Raw genomic sequence first — 20,052 nt, 5'->3', positions numbered from 1 at the left:
AAAACCTTTTTGAGGCGCCCAAGGCAGGTGGTAGGGGTGAAAACCTCATTGAGGCGCCCCTATTATCTCTTAAAAAAAAAAAAAAAAAAAAAATTATGGAAAAGATCCTTGAGTGAAAACCTTTCTGAGGCGCTCAGGGCAGATGGCAAGGGTGAAAACCTCATTGAGGCGCCCCTGTTATCTTTCAAAAAAAAAAAAAAAAAAAGAAAAAAGAAAAAACAAGAAAGACAAAGACAACGTTACCTGCACCAGCAAAGCAGAGCGATGAGTTCTCAAGAAAAAGCAAATTTTAAATGAAAAAATGCTGGAGATCTCACACCATATTCATCCCAGTCATCCAGAAGCTCCGGGAGTAATCGTGAGGCCAGATCCTTCGTCGTGTAGCATGCACCCAAGGAGGAAGAATTGTTACAAGACATCCCGCGAGAGTCCTGTAGCAGTTAAGCCTGCTAGAGTGGATACCATTCACAGCGCCGGCCATATGCAATGAAACGCGGGCGCATGCAACCAAAGCATCCAATCCATCATCGGCAGCCATAAACGTGAACCTCCGGGCCTGTGTAAGTTCGCCAGCAGCAGGTAAATCCACCCATCAGCGTCCAAAAAAAAAAAAAAACCGAAACATCGTGTGCAGCCGCGCAGGTAAGTGTCTCGACCCTTCCTTCCATCAGATTCCATGAATTTTACTTTGAATTGATTGCACAGTGTAAAATTGAATGGGTTGAGCGGCTGTATGGCCATTTGGCCAGCCACGTCGGCCACTTAATGGTCTAGTTGGGTGGCGGCCATGACAAAAAAATGGGCAGCACGCACGTGAGAGCAATCCCGTCGGAAGGAAAGAACGAGTTTAACAGGAGAGGCGGTGGCAGATCCGCGGGAATTGATGCAGCAGCAAGTGAACGCGCAGTTGAATGATGGGATGACGTCGCCCAACGGTCCGGCGGGGACAGCTCACCCCCGCGCCACGGATTCCGCCGATTCAAAATCTAATCGGCTAGATTGCCCGCATGCATTTATCAACCACCGTTTTGAACTCGAGTGGCTATCCTGATCTTTCTGCAGCTCGATACGCCGAGCCTTTGGCTATCAGAACGCTTGTGAAGCACGCTCAGAGCGCAGACCAACTGCAGTCCTTCCCGGAAATCGCGCGCTGCTCCTACAGGAACGCTGTTTCTACAGGAACGCAGTCTACAGGAAGGTGGGTGCCTCATGTAAAAAGGTGGCAGATTAAACGAGGTAACCCTGAACTCTTCATGCAACTGTTTTAAAAGGTGGCAAAATCGTCATCCGCAGTCTGGTCATAGAAAATTGGTGAAATTGTTGTCTGCTGTGCCTATACTGTCATTCTACAGGATGTCAGGGTAATTAAACTATGTTAAGTTCCTCAGGGATAAGTTTTGTGGGTTATGTGCATGACAGAAGCGTAATTCTACGCTCTGTCTCAGTAGACCAAATTTCTTCCACAGTCACCACCTCTGGTTAAGGAAACTGTTTTATCATGCCGGGTGGATTTATTAGACGAGAACCTACTGATTCAACCAAGTTAAGGGAAAACCAGGAGGTGGTGGAGCTCTTCACACGGGTTCAATGGATATCCTTTTGTGACAAATTGTAGGGTTACGACGATGAAGTGGCGGAAGAATTTTTGCAGGCTCTGAGGCCGAAATCCAAGACACTGGCCACAGTGAACTTTAGGGGCCTAAGCCTCAAGCTCACCCCGCAATATATCAGTCGAATTACTAAACTTCCAATGGGTTTGCCATGGGATAAGGAGGAAAGGAAGTTGAGCCAGCAGGCCAAGAAAGAATTCTTTCCACCTGAGGAGGAATTCTCGGAGGACAAAAATGGGGTGCGAAGAACCAGCTTGTTGCCACCATGGAATGAGGTTAGCCTGCAAATCATGAAGTATATAACCTGTGAAGGCCGTTTTAGCATCGTGTACGCGTATCACTTTCGGTTGCTCACTGAATTGAGGCACCGGATTGATCTTCCTGTAGAATAGAAGCTAAGCATCCCTTATTTCCTGCTACAGTCTCTAATTGAGTGTGCCACAAAGCTAAAAGAAGGCATACCGGATCAGGTAGCCCACCATGGGTTGATCAAACTTCTTGCGGAGGATGCGCTCCATTCATATAAGGTTCCCCTCTCATGGGAATCATTCAGGAATTTGACAAGAGATGGAGACATAAGGATGCTGGCTGAAGAAAGTGGTTCCTCTAGCAGTGAGGAAAAAGAATCAGTGGCCGAGGGAAAGAAGGAAACAAGCCCGAGGACCCTGACCACAGTGCAGAAGAAAAAGCGGGAGAAGAAGCAAAAGGAAAGGGATGCTGAGGAGAAAGCTGACACACCCATCTTGTCAGCAAGGGAGAAAAGGTTGCAGAGCAGAACGGACAGAGCTGGAGAGGTCCACATCAGCCCAAGCACCTCATCAGCACCCGCAACCAAACAAAAAGGCAAAACCCCTGCAGCAAAGAAAGCCAAAGTGGCGACACCTGTACCTACAGGAAAGCAGAAACAGGCTTCTATAGGAAGCCCGAAAACAGCGTCTACAGGAAAACAGAAACAGGCTTCTACAGGAAGCCCGAAAACAGAGAAAGGGTCTCCCACAGGAAGCCCGACATTGGTCAAAACAGGGTCTTCTACAGGAAGCCCAAAATTAGTAAAGAAAGGGTCTTCTACAGGAGGGCCGAAAGTGGATAAAGCAGGGTCTTCTACAGGAAGCCCGAAATCAGAAAGGAAGGGGCCCTCTACAGGGAGCCCTGGGAAAGCAAAACGCAAGAAAGAGAAGGCTGGCATTCTCGAAAAGGAGGCAGCAGCTGCGCTGGCTGCCCTCAGTACACCTACAAAGCCAAAGGAGAAGAGAGAGAGGGAGATCCCTCTACCTTTTGAAGCCAGGAGAAGTCAGAGAATAAAAACAGGCAAGCCGCAGCCTCCACCCAGCAGCCAAACCACTTTAGGGAGTGTCCCTACTTCACCCAGTGAGAAATCTCCCTCTAAAACATCGGCCACCCCCGAGAAGGGAAGCCCAAAAATAACTTCCTGGACATGAAGGATAGGCCAATCGGCTTCCGAAGCCCGACTCAAGGAAACAGGAAAGAAGGAGGAAGCGTCACCCTCGTCACCGCCAGGGGCAGAAGAGGCAGGGCCACCAAGAACAGGAAAGGAAGAGCATGCTCCGGGCCCTAGTTCTCGGCCAAGGACAAGGAGCTGGAGCAAAGTTGCTCAAGGATGAGCAAATATTTTAGCTGGGGGGTGATGATGAGCCCCAATTTTGGTACAATTTGGGCTCATTTTGGCCTGCTTACCTTGCTCAACCATTCATCTTTTATCACTTATGCATTCATTTCTTAGTATATTCGTGTTGTTTGTAGGAAGAAGGGCAGACATTATATCTATGTGGCTAATACATGGTGATTTCAGGTTTTTGGCATTAAAGAGAGCAAAAGACCATGTAAATGGAGACAAGGAGACAGCAAAGGTGACATTGCGGGTTCATAGGGAGGTTGTCCACAGTCTTAATGACCTTCCTCGTAATTTTCACCTTAACTCCGAGCTCCAACAGCTCTCCCCACCGAGCTTAAAGGCAGCCAACATGTTCTACAGGATCAGCAGTTTACAGCAGTTTGACTTTTAGTTGGACAGCCAAGCCCCACAAATGGAGGACGCCAGCTTGATCTTCATTGTGTATAAATATGAAGGCCGTAGCCTTTGATAGGAGCTTTTTGAACTTTTGGACTAATATTGTAATTTCTGAGCACGAGTTACAGCTCGGTGTTTGTTTTTGTGTAAGCCATTTTTGGCATGACATTAGACTTTTGATTATGAATAAAGGCAAGCAGATTTGGATCTAATTCTGAGTTTTTAAGGGAGATATAGCTCTCAGGTTGGGGCCCAACCTGAGAGCAATAGACCTCCTCTTCTTGTAGTGTTATTTGCCTTTCTTTCCAGCACTTTGTTTCCTTGTTGTGACATGCATTTCAAGAGCACAGTTTGCTGATTTGATTTCTTTAATGAGATTGAGTAGGATTAGCTTATGGTTAAATCACTTTTAGTTGTTTAGATTAGAATAGGAGAGTTGTAATTCATTGGAGCTCCCAAAAAAGGTTGAGAGTGACTTCACTGCCATCTCTGTTTAGAGGTTGGGGTGCAGTCTATACCAACCACCAAAAAAACGCAGTCTTTTTACTTTCATGCAAGCTGCAACACAGTCATTTTCATTATAGATCCTTCCACGCACTTTGATCTTGAACCATACTTCTTCATTCCAACTCCATGCACGACTTCCCTTCACGATTTACATTGCTGTTCATTGGTTTAATAGCACAGGTAGCATAGGTTAATGATTTCTCGTTTTGGTGCAAGACATAAGCAATTTGTTTTATTTACACTGCTCAGTATCATTCCATTTCCTTCTTCTTCATCTTAGCCACGCCTAAAGCCACACACTCGACCTCTGTTCAGCTCGTTTACCTTCCAACTCTTCCATTGCCCACGTAGCTTCATTTTCTTGACCTTTCGTTGCTTCTAGCCTTCTATCCACCAACCAACTTTGTGCACTTGTTCTCCATCTTATTTCTCTACCCCTGAGCCACCACCAGCTCCATCTCCACCTTACCTATCCACCCATACCGCTCCATCACTTCACCATCACCCAAAACTCCCACGGTAGGACATCCTGTAGAAGTTAGCAGACTTCCTGTAGGATTCCTTAGACTTCCTGTAGGATCCCCTGCAGACATCCTGTAGAAGCTTGCACACTCGGTTGCTGAGCATCTGAACGTGTGGAACTTCTATGGGGTGAAGATGGAGATCCCCTGGGACCTCTCCTAGCCTCCCTGACCTTTCCCAAGCTTTCTTGCCTTCATACTACCCCTGCACAGTCAAACCCTAATAAGAAACACTGTCATAATCACTCCAACCATTTAAGCAAAAATCCAAAAACAATGTTCTTTTCAATGAAACTAGTTTAAGTTCATGCATTTCACATCACTAGAAGTAATGACATCAGTTTTAGAGAGTTACATTCACATCATTGCATTGTAGGGATTAAACTAGTCAGATTAGGGTTTACTAGGGTTTCCATGCTTGGTAGTCTTTCAGTTTATTCTTGCAAAGTAGTTTCATTTCCTTTCAACTAGTCTTCGTTCATCAATTAGAAAGCTTCTTCTGAGAGCATATAGAAGTTGGCTTGAGCCCTAGCGGACTTGTGCCAGCTGACCAAGTGACAGCTGCGACAAGAGCAAGTACTTGTGCATATAGCACCGTCGCTTCCAAGTTTGTACAAACTACCGGGTTGATAAAATTAGAGACAAGAAGCCCCAGGAGTTGTAGCATTATTGCTACAATACTGGAGCTCACCAGCAGATACACCTCATATGCCCAGATCTGCGTCCAGATGCACCTAACCAAAGCTCTAGCTGATTCGGTAAGTCTCTTTCATGATGATTTTGAATGGAATCAACCCTTAGATTATGAGCACATCCCTTTTCGCTGTCGCAAATGCCATGAACATGGAAATCTCTTCCGAGACTGCCCATTGAACTCCTCGTCCAAACCATCAGCAAATGATTCCAATAAAGACTCTGAAAGATTTATCAAAGTCCCGAACCGACGAAGACATGCAAAAAAAAAACCCTGTAGCTTCAGAAAGCACTTTCAAATCTAATACTCAGAACAGATTTATTCTATTGCATCTCCGGATCCTCCGGATAAATCTAGTTCGGAACCTCAGGAGAACCCCTCCCTGGCCTCTTCCTCCCATTCCCCTCCAGCCCTCGGAAGCCTTCCCTACTGGCCTCTAAAATACTTCTCACCGATCTTCCCTCTGATAATATCCCTGTTTCGGAAGTCAGCCCCCTTTCCTCATCCCAAGGCAAATCTGTCAAAGAACAGTCTCAACAGCCCTTAGCCATGGAATTAGATGCAGCTCTCGCCCTCAGTCTTCAGAACCTTTCAGAAGAAGAAGATCAGTGTACCCCTTCCATTATGGAAGAAGATCCGGTGCAAGTTAGTTTGGATGGTATAGATATCTTCAAACTAGAAACAGCATGCAAACAGAAGGAATACAATTCAATACCACCTTGACAGACTTGAAGACGTCTTGATGAAAGCACAGCGCAACAAAAGTCTAGGTATACAAGCTGGTAGTCCTTGGGATGGAAAAAAAATTCTCAAAGAGACAAAGAAAAGAGGGCGTAAGACAGATCTACAAAGGACAATCATAGTAGGAGAAATGCTTATGGAATCTGGTCGGTTCCCTAATTTGACAAAGTTTTACAAACCCACACCACAGGTTCCCTCATGAAGTTAATCTCATGGAATGTGAGAGGGCTCAATAGCCCCTCAAAACGTAGAATGATAAAAAATTTGATTCAACAAGAAAAGCCTTCACTAGTCTTTCTTCAAGAAACCAAAAGCAATAGTACTGCTATAGAAAAAATTAGCAACAAGATCTGGGCAAGCAGCTGCTCTGTCTCAGTAGATGCCTCTGGAGCTTCAAGAGGGCTAACCATCCTATGGAATCCACAGGTTCTCACTCTTTACGACTTCCATGCATCCCATCACCTCATCCAAGCATCCTTTCACCTCATTGGCACCAACATTCACGGGCACCTCTCAAATGTGTATTTCCCGCAGACTCTTCAGCAGAAAATAGAGCTTCTAGACACTCTCTCCTTTCTCAATGCAAATAGACAGTACCCTCTCTGGATTGGTGGAGGAGACTTCAATATCATCAAGACACTGGAGGAAAAAAAGGAGGTAGAATTAGGTTAGATAATGACAGCCTCAGTCTCAAAGATTTCATACTAAATAATCAATTAATGGATATTCAAACCTCCAACGGAGTCTTCACTTGGAACAACAAGCACAGAGGTTCTCAAAACATCGCTTCCAGGCTGGACAGGTTCCTAATTTCGGACAATGCTATTCATTTGGGGGGGGACTTTCACGCCTCCATATTGACCCAGGGAGGTTCTGATCATTGGCCAATAATGCTACAATGGTCTCGGCCCGGAACAAAAAGCAATAGACCATTCCGATTTGAAGCCTTTTGGCTCTCAAATCCCAATTTTAGAACAGTGGTTAGTGATGCATGGCGATCTTTCATCCCTCAGGAAGGAGCCAAGATGTATAAATTCCAACAGAAACTAAAAAATCTAAAACAAGTCCTCAGAGTTTGGAATCGAACTAAGTTTGGCAACATTTTCGAGGACCGCAAACTACTGGAGCAGCAAATGAGTGCGCTGCAACAGACTCTTATATTGGAAGGAAGAACAGAAGAGCAGGCACAACAGGAACAAACTCTTTGGAATCAAATTGAAGCCCGCAGACAACAAGAGGAAATTCTTTGGCGTCAAAAGTCCAGAATTAGGTGGCTTAGGGAGGGGGAGAAGAATTCCAAATTCTTCCACAGAACAGCTATCCAAAGGAGAATGAACAACAACATAGCATTCATAAACAATCAACATGGGGAAAGAATAGAAGCACATGAAGACATGGAAAAGGAATTTAATGACCACTTTCAGGAAATTCTACGAGAACCTCCAGGAAATAGAGACCAAGCAATCAGAAATATCAAGCAGCACATTCCCAAAATCATCACGGAGGATCACAATAACAAATTGCTCCAATCAATTATACTCCAGGAAGTAGAAGAAGCGATGGCACAACTCAAAGATGGCAAGGCACCGGGGCCTGACGGTTTTACAGCAAACTTTTTTCATGAGTTTTGGGAGCTCATTAAGACAGAGGTATGGGAACTAGTGGAGGAATCAAGAGTCATGCACTGGATTCTTCCCTCCCTCAATACAACTTTCCTAGCGCTAGTTCCAAAAGGTGAAGAACCCAATAAGCCTGATAAATACAGACCGATTGCACTATGCAATGTCATCTACAAGCTTATCTCCAAAGTAATAGCGAACCGGCTCAAACCTCTCCTTCCTCTTCTAATATCTCCAGAGCAAACAGGCTACGTAGAAGGGCGGCAGATTATGGACGGCATCATCCTTTCAAATGAGGTAATCCACTCTCTAAAGCTTCTAAAGAAACCAGGTATGATCCTAAAATTGGACCTTTCCAAAGCGTTTGATAAACTTAGCTGGAATTATATTTAACAAATATTACTGGATTTTGGTTTCAACTCAACTTGGACCAGATGGATCATGAATCTCATTTCATCTCCTAGTATCTCTATCCTGCTCAATGGTTCCCCGTCATCACCTTTCCGTCCCTCTCGTGGCATCAGGCAAGGAGACCCTCTCTCACCGTTCCTCTTTGTCCTCATGTTCGAAGGGCTCAGTCGACTGATCAAATCTGTAATTTCCGCCCATGCTCTAAAAGGAATTTCCCTCCATGGTCTTCCTCCCCAATCCCATCAGCAATTCGTCGATGATACCATGCTCTTTGGTCACCCTTCCTCACAAGAAGCCAAAGTGTTCAAAGCCCTTCTCTCTCTTTTCTCTGAAGCTTCAGGTACCACCATCAATGCTACAAAATCGCAGCTCTTCTTTTTCAACACTCCAGCCCACATTCAAAGAAACATTGCCCGTATTTTGGGGTTCTTCATTGCTAAGATGCCTTCAAAATACTTAGGGGCTCCCTTGGCAGATTCGGCCATCAAACATGCTTCATGGAGAACTATACTTGACAAACTTACTTCAAATCTCTCGTCTTGGACTTTTCGATCCCTAAATATGGCTAGCAGACTAGTCCTGATCAAGACGGTACTCCAGGCCATGCCTCTGTATCTTTTTTCAATCCTTGCGGCGCCAAAATGGGTTCTTAAAGCAATTCGTAATCTGCAAAGAAATTTTCTGTGGGGTTCCTCTGGACTAAACAGGAAATGGGCTCTTGTTAATTGGAAAGAAGTTTGTCAAACAAAAGCAAATGGCGGGTTAGGCTTAAGGGACCCTCTCCAAAGTAATAATACAATGGGAGCACGAATATGGTGGAACTGGCTCTCCAAACCAAATTCACCATGGGCGAGACTCTGGCAAGCAAAATACACCCCGGGCAGTCATTGGCATGACCTCATCAGAATCACCACCACAACCCAAGGTTCTCCAATTTGGAATGCGGCTAAGCTACATAGTGCCTTTGTTCGAGAGCACAGTTTCTGGGAAATTCACTCAGGAAAAGCTGCAAGGTTCTGGGAGGACTCTTGGCAGCAACTCCCAAAACTGGCGACCCTATTCCAAAAGCCAATATGGCAAGCATCCATGCAACAGGCTGATCTCACACATGTGCATCAATTCTGGCAGCAGCACAGGCATCAAGACTTTCAAATCTGGAAATCAGCAAGTACCTGGCAGGAGGATTGGCAAGGGGAAACATACAGTGAAATAGATCGGGAATTAAACCATAGAAGAATCAAATACTCAAATCGGCAGGACAAACTGCGTTGGGGATACACGCCAAAAGGAATTTTCACTACAAAGGAAGCCCATCAGCTGCGTTACTCTACACCCCAAACCAACTTGGATCAGCTATGGGAAAAGGTATGGCAACCGGGCATATGGCCCAAGGTCTCCACTTTTCTCTGGCTTTTAAGCAAGAAGCACATACTCACATGGGACAACCTGCAAAAAAGGGGATTCATCGGCCCATCAAGATGCCCAAATTGCACTCTCCATTCTGAAACCATCAGTCATTTAATGGAGACTTGCCCGCTTGCTACTCAACTTAGGAAAAGAATTGAGCAATGCACTAGAAGACCGGTTGATCGAATGGAAGACACCACAGACACCATAAGAAAATGGCCACGAAGCCCCTTCAAAAGCCTGTTGCTGAACTACCTTTGGTCCTTAATACCGGGCTTCCTCTTTTGGATACTGTGGAAGGAAAGAAATAACAGAATCTTCAACAACGCCAGTAGGCCGACCGATGCGCTATGGATCCTCCTGAAGCAAAATCTTCAAGAAACTCTGGCTATCAAAATGTGGCATGATAAGGATCTGCCAGACACTCCTCAGGAAATCACCATTCTGAAAGCATGGAATCTAGACCTAACCTTTTTAGCCCAAGTCAAAGCCCGCCCTCCTGCTTGCACAGTTTCTCCCTCAATTTGGTCTCCTCCGGCATTCAATTACTTCAAACTAAATTTTGATGGGGCTGCCAAGGGTAATCCAGGGCCAGCGGGGTTTGGAGGAATATTCAGGAACCACACAGGAGCCATATTGCACATTTATTATGGATCGATTGGCAACGACACAAACAATGCAGCAGAGCTGGAAGGACTATGGAAAGGGATCTGTATTGCAGATCAAAATCACTTCTTCCCTTTAGAAGTAGAAGGAGACTCCCTCATCCTTATAGCAGCAGCAAACAGAATTAAAGCTAGAACCCCCGCAGACAAGATAGCATCGAGCTGTAGATTGCTCAGTAGATTGGAATCCCTGGAGGAAAAGCTAAGGAAAACCCAAAGTATTACCTTCAGGCATGTCCGAAGAACAGCCAACAAAGCGACAGATAGATTAGCCAATCAGGGAGTAATCTGGCAACAACCTTACTTTTCCAGATCACTTGAGACCGTAGATGATGAAAAACTCATACAGGCATGCACTGCTCTGGTGCAAAATGATCTCTCACCCCCGGATGTGGGTGTATGACGGCAAGAAAGGCAGGCACGTGGGCACCTGTCCGAACGTGCCTGTCACGAGGAGCTGTACAAAGACAGCAAGTTGGGCTCGCACAGGGCTCTTAATGAGAAACATTAACTCTTCCACCAGCTTCCCGGGTTATTGTGCCAAGGTGAACCATATCTGTTGCTTGCTCCCTGCTTCAATGTTCATTTCCGCTGTTACAGTCTCAAAGCCTCTCCCTCAGCGAGGCAGTGTTAAACTCCTTCCTGGCTCTATAGCACAACCTTGGGGCGATGCCATGCAGCGTGAAAGGCAACGGATGTTAAGTCGGCGAGGAGGCTCAAGGGGACGCGCCATCTCGCAGCAGACCACCTCTCCGACGCGTTCCTTCATGGAGATGATTGATTTTGGGCGCAGTAGTCCTCCGGCCACAAGATCTGGTCGTGGCAGAAGTCGAGGGCGCGGGAGCAGGAACAATTGTGAGCATGAGGCTCACCCCACAGTACGATTTCGAATCCCCTGCACTCTTGCTCACGCAACCTTTATCATTTCAGTCACAATTGAGCAATGCGAAGATTCCAGAGACCAGGATGACGCTCCTCTGGAAACGCCGGCCGTCCAAAGAATGGCAACTCCAACGGACAGTCAGCAACCGATTTTATGCAGCTCCGCACTGGCGAACCAAACTGTTTCTGCAGGTCCTAGCGAACCAGTGCCGAGAGAACCAACAGGCGTGGCGGCTCAGCATTCTGATTCAGAGGACTCGCTACAATATGGCTGCCGAGTAGTTGAGGAACCTTATACCACTGATGATGACTGATCACCTCAGGCTCTCTGCTAAAGGCAGTTTTGGTCGCAGGCATACTACTCTGTTCAGTTTCTTAACTCAAGCCCGTAACAGGTTTCCGTATTGTATCTTGTTCTGTTCTAAGTCGGATGCAAAGTTGTCTCTAATTAGTTTTTGGGTACTTACTGTCTCTGTTCAGCTATGTAAATGTATCGGGTCCTATAAGAGGCCACAACAAAACTGGAGGTCCTCTGAGAACTATCAATGGAAAACTTGTGCAAATCGCCAACTTTTTGGCAAGACTCTCAAGGCCAAGGCCTTGCTGTAATTTTTGATCTTTTTGTATAATAATAGAAGTCGTCAAATTCAGAAGAAAAAAAAAAAGAGAGAGAAAAAAAGATATTAAAAATATTTAAAACAAAAATAAACTCAAATTATAAAAAACAAAACCAAAAAAAAATGAAAATTTTAAAAATATGTCTTCTCAAATTAAAAAAAATAAAAAAACATTTAAATTTAAACTTAAACATTAAACTTAAATTTTTTATTTAAAATTTTAAAATTTTGAAATGATTTTTTTTTTTTTAAATAAAAAAAATAAAAAAATAAAAAGATTTACTTCCAGCCACCCAAGGCCACACCACCACAGGCGACCGGAGGTATCTATATATATACATATTAAATTTTTAAAAATTTCTAATAATTTAAAAAAAAATGTTTAAGAAAACAAAATTAATTTTTTTTAATAACTTAATATATATATATATATATATATATATATTTGAAAAAAAAAAATACTTTTAATAATTTTTTTAAATAAAAATAATAATAATTTTTAATTTTTTGTTTTAAATAAAAAATATGTATATATTTTTTTTAAATCAAAAATAGATATTTCTTTATAAACTTTAAATGTTTTTAATTTTTTTTTTTATTTGAAAAGACATATATTTTTAAAATTTTCATTTCTTTTTTTCTTTTTTTTGGGTTATAATTTGAGTTTATTTTTTTTTTTTTTTAGTATTTTTTTTTTTTTTTTAATGTTTTTAATATTAATTTTACTAGTTTTTTTTTTATTTTTTTTTAATTTTCTATTTTTTTAATCTAGTTTGTTTTTATTTTTATTTTTTTCTAGTTTTTGTTAATGTTTTTTTTTTTTTTTCTATTTTTACTTACTTAATTATATATATATATATATATATATATATATATATATATATTAATTTCGATTTTTTTTTCCAAATTCTTTTATGGTTTACGAGATAAATTTTTTTTTAACGTTTTTTTTTTTGTCTTTTTTTTTTTTTATATGTGATTTTTTAATTAATCGACATTAAAAAAAATAAAACAACTTGAAAATTCGTTAAGTAATCATAATTATAAATAAATAAATAAAAAATTAGAAAAATTAAAAAAAAATGGACATAATAAATTTTAAAGTGTGAAAAATAAGTCCTCTAGAAAAAAGGTATGATGCATCAACACATTGTATCAACACGTTTCAAAATCAGCATGAAAATCACTAACATTTAAAAACACATATTTATATTTGATACATAAGAAAATTTAAAATGTCAAAAATATGCTCCCAAAAAAAAACAAGTGTATTCTGCATCACCACTTTTCAAAATCGAGTCATGTTTTTACTACCCCTATGAAACGAGTAATCATATCGGTTATTTAAAGTGCCAAAACTATGCTCTAAAAAAAATATGTATATTCTGCATCGCCCCTTTTCAAAATCGAGTCATTTTTTTGCTATCTCTATGAAATGGGAAACAATATCAGTTCTCGTTTCAAAGTTTACGTTATTTTAAGGTCACAACACATTCCATGACTTCATCCAATGCTTCCTTCTTTGAAGCAGCATGCTCTTTTCTACGAAGGATTGCTGCGAGACTGAAAATCTTACCATATACAGATATGGTAAGATGGATTATTGATGAAGTAAATGTTTTGGATAGAACTCGAGGAAAGATGTTATGGGATCATTCAGGGCAGACAATTTGAGCCAAATGTACCATCTGCCTCAACCACAGAAGATCTATTACAAATCTTTTATCGAGAATTTCACCAAAGAGAATGAAGTTCCAATGGACGTTATGTAGGAATTGGAGGTCTGGCTTCAACAAGTTTAAACGGGAGAAAATTGGTATGTACACCATCGCACCTCTGTCAGCTCCATATAATTTTGTAGCTGCAATGTTGTGTAGGCTATTCAGAAAATTTGATACCACCAAATTTTCCATTGAATGGGTTCCCTTGATTGATGCAATTGTAAATGCTACCATTTTGAACTGGAGTACTATTTTGTTGGATAATTTAGCCTTGGCCATTATAGAATATAGGTGTAATAGAATTGCTTCCACTCAGGTTATCCCTCCCTTTTTCATGAGTACCTACGTCATGAACGCTACATGTTTTTTCTCACATTTTCCAAGCATGGGCTGGAAATGGACTTTAAAGGATCCTACACCCATCCATGTTTATCATAAAATACTATGGGAATCACAGTTTGGCTCTCATTTTTATAAGATTTGTCATGGTGTCATGTTGCCTATTTATCAGACCATTTTTAATAAGAAATCCCCCAGGCTTTCAAAGGAGGCAAAGATAGACATCTTTCCAGTGACAAGATGGTTTGTTAAGGAATGTTTCACTTATATGAGATTTTTTGGGAGTCTTACTGCTCCCCATGTTCTCCCATACTATGTTTTGGATAAACTACTGGCTAGAGAAATTCCTTATCAGATTGTGGGTGATGGGATAACCAAAAACCTTAAGGAGCAGAAGAAGGCCATCTGGCCAACCTTCCCATTACAATGTGGCAATTTCATGTTGCAGGCATGCATCTAAAGAAATACATAACATCACAGCTCTAAACCTAGCTACCATGTCAGGTAGACAGTATGACCCCAACTAGATTGCTACGAATTTCACTGCCATGGTCAAAATCAGGCAATTGAGTCATGAAGAAGATCCATTTGATGATCTCTTTGAGAAAGCTGAGAAATTTTCACAAGTTTTTGCATTTAGCATCACTAAAGCTATACCAAGAGGACCTCAAATAATTCCACATATACAGAAATAAAAGGCTCGAGCAAGTCCCTTTGGACTTGTTACAAATTAAAGAAGTAAGAGAGCCTACTCCCAACATAAGCTCAGAGGAGAGTTCCAAGCACAATTCTGATGAAGAATCATAGGAAAAGTTAGCTCAAGGTTCAGAAGACTCTGAACATGAATTTGAGAATAAATAAGGAAGCCCCGAGGCAGACCCTAAAAAGGATGCAGAAGAAAATATTGAAGAAACGACCAAGAAGGTCTCAACTGAACAAGACATGGAGACTAGTCCCCCGCAGATTGAAACAGAAAAGACCCCAGTCATTAATCTAGAACAGGAGTGGGAAAAATTTAATAAAATCTCTAAACAAAGATTTCTGTTGAAGGAACGTATGGATTCCAGACTCCACGACACACTCAATGGGATGTAAATGCAGAAGAAATAATACAAATAATTGTAACTACCCAATACATTGAAGTCATCCCAGCACACCCAACTTCTGAAATTATTTTAAAGGTTGAATAAATATTGCCATTGGACATATTATATAGTCCTACACATAAGGTTGTAGTAAAAAGGAAAAGAAAGAAAAGAAAATTGGATGTATCAGCAACAACAATTATTGAAAGTGAGCCAATGGAGATAGTATGGAGAGACACCCCCATTGATCCATTAGACAACCTTACAAATCTATCGCAATTAGAAAGAGCTTATGCAACTGCAACAATAGATAAGGAAGCAGAGGTTCAAATGTTACTTAAGGAAAAAGAGGAAAGAGTTCAAATGCCTGAACAACAACTCGAGCAAGAAAGACAAAGAACCAATAAGTAGGCGGAAATACAATTGGCATAGCTTCAACAAAATTTTGAGCAAATGACAGTACAACATCAAATAGACATGGAAATAAGGAACACACAGATTAACCAAATGCAGGCTATATTGGACAAATTCAAAGACAGTCCTCAAATAGATGAATTCATCAAAGAGGCACTTGAATTAAATTCTCTTTTGGTACAACAGTAGGAGATATTCTGTCAAAGAAATTCATTAATCAAACCTTATTGCGAATCAAGTGATTGATCAAAGATTAGAATATGAAGATCTAAACAAAATAATAAAAGAATGCATTTCTTGGTAAGAATCTGAAGAAGGCAGGACGGCCGATCTACCAAATATTGAAGAGTCCCACAAAGACATCTTATTTACAGATTGGGACGTGTAGTTAAAACAAATAGAGAGAGCAACAACAAGAGCAGTCAAGACAACAAATAACATCATTGAGGTTGTCAACCAAAACCTCCACACTGCCAATCTTATCAAAGAATGCAATCCAAAAGCTCTCTTGGACATTAAATAGTTGGAAGAATGGTGGAAATAAACTACCCAAACAAATGCAGAAGCAATTGAGAAACTGTCTAAGATCGATTGGGAAACATACTGGTGGTTTCTGGTGAAACCACATAGTCATTAGATGACTCTACATCATTTAACTAATTAAGTTCAAAAGATGGTGCCACCTCTCACTGATCTTGTGTTCACGAGGAAATTGAGATCCAAAATTAGAAAACCTTCCCAGGTTAAGCCAATGATAGACATTTGCGAGCTCAAGGACCCAATGGCTAAATAGGACCATTCAATTTGGAGAAGCCTGTCATCATTTATTTTTATTTTTAGTTTTTATTTTCACTTATTCTGAGGAAGGTTGTTTGAAACCTCCTTAGATTTTTATGTAATAATCTATTTTTGAAACATATGTATAGTATTTAAACCCCTCTCATGCATTTAAAAAGGGGTCCAGGATTTTATTGAAAACACTTTGCAGTACATTACACTTCTGTATTTTTGTGAAGGTTTTGATGAAATAATTGGAACAGGATCTATTTTTCTTGAATATCAAATCATACTCTTCTGAAATTGCATTTTTGTACTCTTAGAGTGTATTTGATTGGATGAAATTGGATCAATATTGATGATTTCATGAGTAGGACTTTTCATATATGGTACTTTTATCTTATGATTATGTTTTGTTTATGAACTAGCAGTAGTCTTTCTCTAATTGTCCTATGTATGAAAATCTGAGTTATAGTTTTACATTATTGCACTTTTGTATGTTGTTTCAGCTTTGATTTCTTAATGAATACATGAACAATTATCATTCACGATTTCATTTCTTTTGGCAATTGAATAATGTTCATTACCAATTTCTTTAAGACATATCTATAGAGTGCATAACTTATATTATTTCCTGGGTACATTTATAATAAGATGATGTTAGAATAATATAGATGCATGTATTTGCTGTTTAGATTAGATCATTTTTAGTTAAATCATTCTTCCTTATATCTTATATCATTCTAACATCATTATCAAATCAATCGTTTTTGGGAAATTGGTCCCATTATCCCCAGTCAAAGCCATTACACAAAACGGAAAAGGAGTTGCTTTCAAGGACCGGACTGAGTGGTTATCCCCCATGTTGTTGCAATGAATTTCGAGGCTTCAACATTTTTGTGCTAGAAGGAGGGCCTTTGCTGTTAATGGCAAGTAAATTTAAATCAGAAAGCTTTTCTAAGAGTAAAACTCCCTCACCATCACCTCCAACTTCTCGGTCACATTCCAAATCTCCAAATCCTAAACGTGAAGTTGTGAAAAAATCTTTATAATCCACTAGTGTTTCTCCAAATAAATCAGATCATCCTTCATCTACAGAAACTCCCAAATTTCAGTCTTTGATTCATAAATTACAAGGGATTTCTCTGTCTCAAGAAGAATTTGAATTATCTCAAGCCAATGTTTCTTCACATTTTCCTTCGTCTCGAAGATTAGTGAAAATTTTGGAATTCCTCCATTTTAATTTCCTCTACCTCCTCCTCAAAGGAAAAATAAGAAGTCAAAGTCTAAAACTCATAGTTATATTCTTTCATCATCACCAAAAACTCCCTCATTCATTCCGTCATCTTCATCACAAACTCAATCATCCACCTCACCATCTCAAATCGTGATTTACCCTGGTACAGGAACACAATCTTCCTCTACCTAATCACCTTCAAACACTAGTCTATCTTCTTCCACACAGATAGCCATAATGGCTCAAAGGCCATGGAAAAATCTAGGGGCTGTTCAAATGGTAGCACCATTGCATCCATTACCTACTCATCTATTGAAATGGTTACCAAAATTCAATCCCGATGACAGTATTCCTGCCGAAGAACACATAACCAACTTCATGTTGTCCATAAATCTAAGTGGAGTTGTAGAAGAAGATGCAGATGTACGATTATTCCCTTATACTTTACAAGGATCAGCACTATCCTGGTACTTTTCATTACCATTTGGTTCCATTGGTAGTTGGAATGCATTTCAGAAACAGTTCCTAACCAATTTTGGAGATGACCACTGAATGGCTACTCTTCTTAATGGTCTCTCCAACTTGAAAGTTGAATCTAAAGAACCAGCTGAGGACTTCAATTCCCATTTTAAAAAATTATTAAAAAAAATCCAGTGCCATCCAGGCCAAGCACTGAAGTTCAAAATAAATGGTACATTTCTACTCTTCCCTCAAATGTAACTATTTTCTTTTATAGAGCCACCAAGCCAACCTTGGCTGAAAACATGAAAGAAGTTATAGTTGTGGAAAAATGGATTTTAGCTTTAGAAAGGAAGAATGCATTAGAAGAAAGAAAATCCAAAAATGTCACCTTCAATGATGAATCCAAGAAGAAAACACCTAAATATCCTCTTGATATTGAAGGATTGCAAAAGGTACTTAAAACCATGTCTAATGAAATGTTCAATATTAAAAAGTAGGCAGATGAGACTTCTTCTAGGAAATATTTTAGACTTTTCAAAATAAATCCCCCCTCTGATCCTAAACCTCCAAATAAAATATCTAATGTTGAATCAGATGTGGATGAAGAATAAGTATCAACAGCTGAAGAACAAACTGATCAAGAAGAGATAGCTGAAGAACATGGAATGTAGGATTTCGTTCTTCCTTTGTCAGATAATGAAGAATCGGAAGAAGCTTTGCCTATCGCTACCAGAAGAAAGACTATTGTTGATTTACGACAAACAAATCAAAAACAGAAATCATTAGCTCCTGCTATCAAAGATAAAGTAATAGGTAAGAAATCTTCTACCAAATCTACTCAAACATCTCCTCCTCAATCCAATTATTCACCTCCATCCAAAACCTCACTAGTGTCTCATAATATGGAATACAACATTGTCGAAGACATGAAGAAGACCAGAGCTAACATCAACATAAGCTATTGCTCAAAGAATTAAAAACAATTCCCACTTCTCCTCTTCCTACTGCTGTAATTTCCCAGGCTGCTTAAGAAATGGGTAAACCTCTCAGTACTTCATCAGATAAAATGAGTTCAACTGATGTTGCTTTAATTGGTGGTAGATATAAATCCCATACTCCTCATTTTATTTTGACATTTGAAGTCTTTAATAAGAACTTGCACAATTGTTTAGTTGATTCTAGAGCCTCATCTAACATTTTGCCAAACAAAATTTGTGCGAAATTGAATGTTGAACCCCAGAAATCTATTGTTTGCATTGTACAGTTAAATCAATCTCAAGTCGAAGTCATAAGAGAAATTAATGTGGTTACCATCAGACTCTCATCAAACCCAAAATTATGTCAAGTCATTGATGTTCTTGTCGCTGATATTCCTGAATTCTATGGCTTCATCCTCAGTAGAGATTGGTCCGCAAAGCTTCATGGCTATCTCACAACAGACTAGTCTCATATGTGGCTTCCTTACAATGGTAAGCCAAATCAAATAAGAGTCGACCGTGAGAAAGATTTAAAGTATATCATGACGGAACTAGAAGGTGAAAATGATCTCGTCGCATACAATAATCATATCATTTGGAGTTATTCAGTTGAATTATTTTTGGGCAATTTTAATGTATCCACTTCACCCTTTTTGGAAAATTTTGTTACATCACAAATTGAAAATTATTTGAAAATAGATTCTTCTAAATGTATCAATTTTGTAGATAAACCTGTAGTAAATTCTTTATTTTGGAAATTATTTTTTTATGGATCTAAATCTAATGATGGAGTTGGGGTGGGTTGCATATTGGTTAGCCTCAAAGAAGAAAAAATTATGTAGGCATGAAGACTTGAATTTGAATGCACAAATAATACTACTGAGTACGAGCCATTAGTTCAAGGATTATATAAAACCATAGGCCTTGATATCAAATATCTTCAAGTCTTTGGAGATTCCAAAATTGTAATCAAATAGGTGAGGAATACTATTCATTTTCTTTCTGGACATATGAAGCATTATCAATCACTAGCCCATGACCTCAGCTCAAATTTCATAGCATTTAACATTTCTCCAATTCCAAGACTTCAAAATGCAAGTGTTGATATTTTGGCTAAAATTGCATCCAAGCTCATTCCACCAGGAGATTATAGTCCTCGTAGATTTTCTATATCAATTTTTAGACCTTCTATTCCCGATAACGTCACCAATTGGCGAGTTTATAATGATGATATAGATATCATAAACTTTCTAACATCCGTAGGCTCATATGATGACCAGATAATAGATGAGGACCAACATGATAATCAACTCAAACAAAAAAAAAGTGTAAATCCC

Source organism: Pinus tabuliformis, chromosome 4_1 (assembly GCF_031772625.1).
Source record: "Pinus tabuliformis cultivar Carrire ecotype Pingquan chromosome 4_1, CPIR1, whole genome shotgun sequence".
Lineage (NCBI taxonomy): Eukaryota > Viridiplantae > Streptophyta > Pinopsida > Pinales > Pinaceae > Pinus > Pinus tabuliformis.
Note: the sequence above shows the minus strand (reverse complement) of the source record.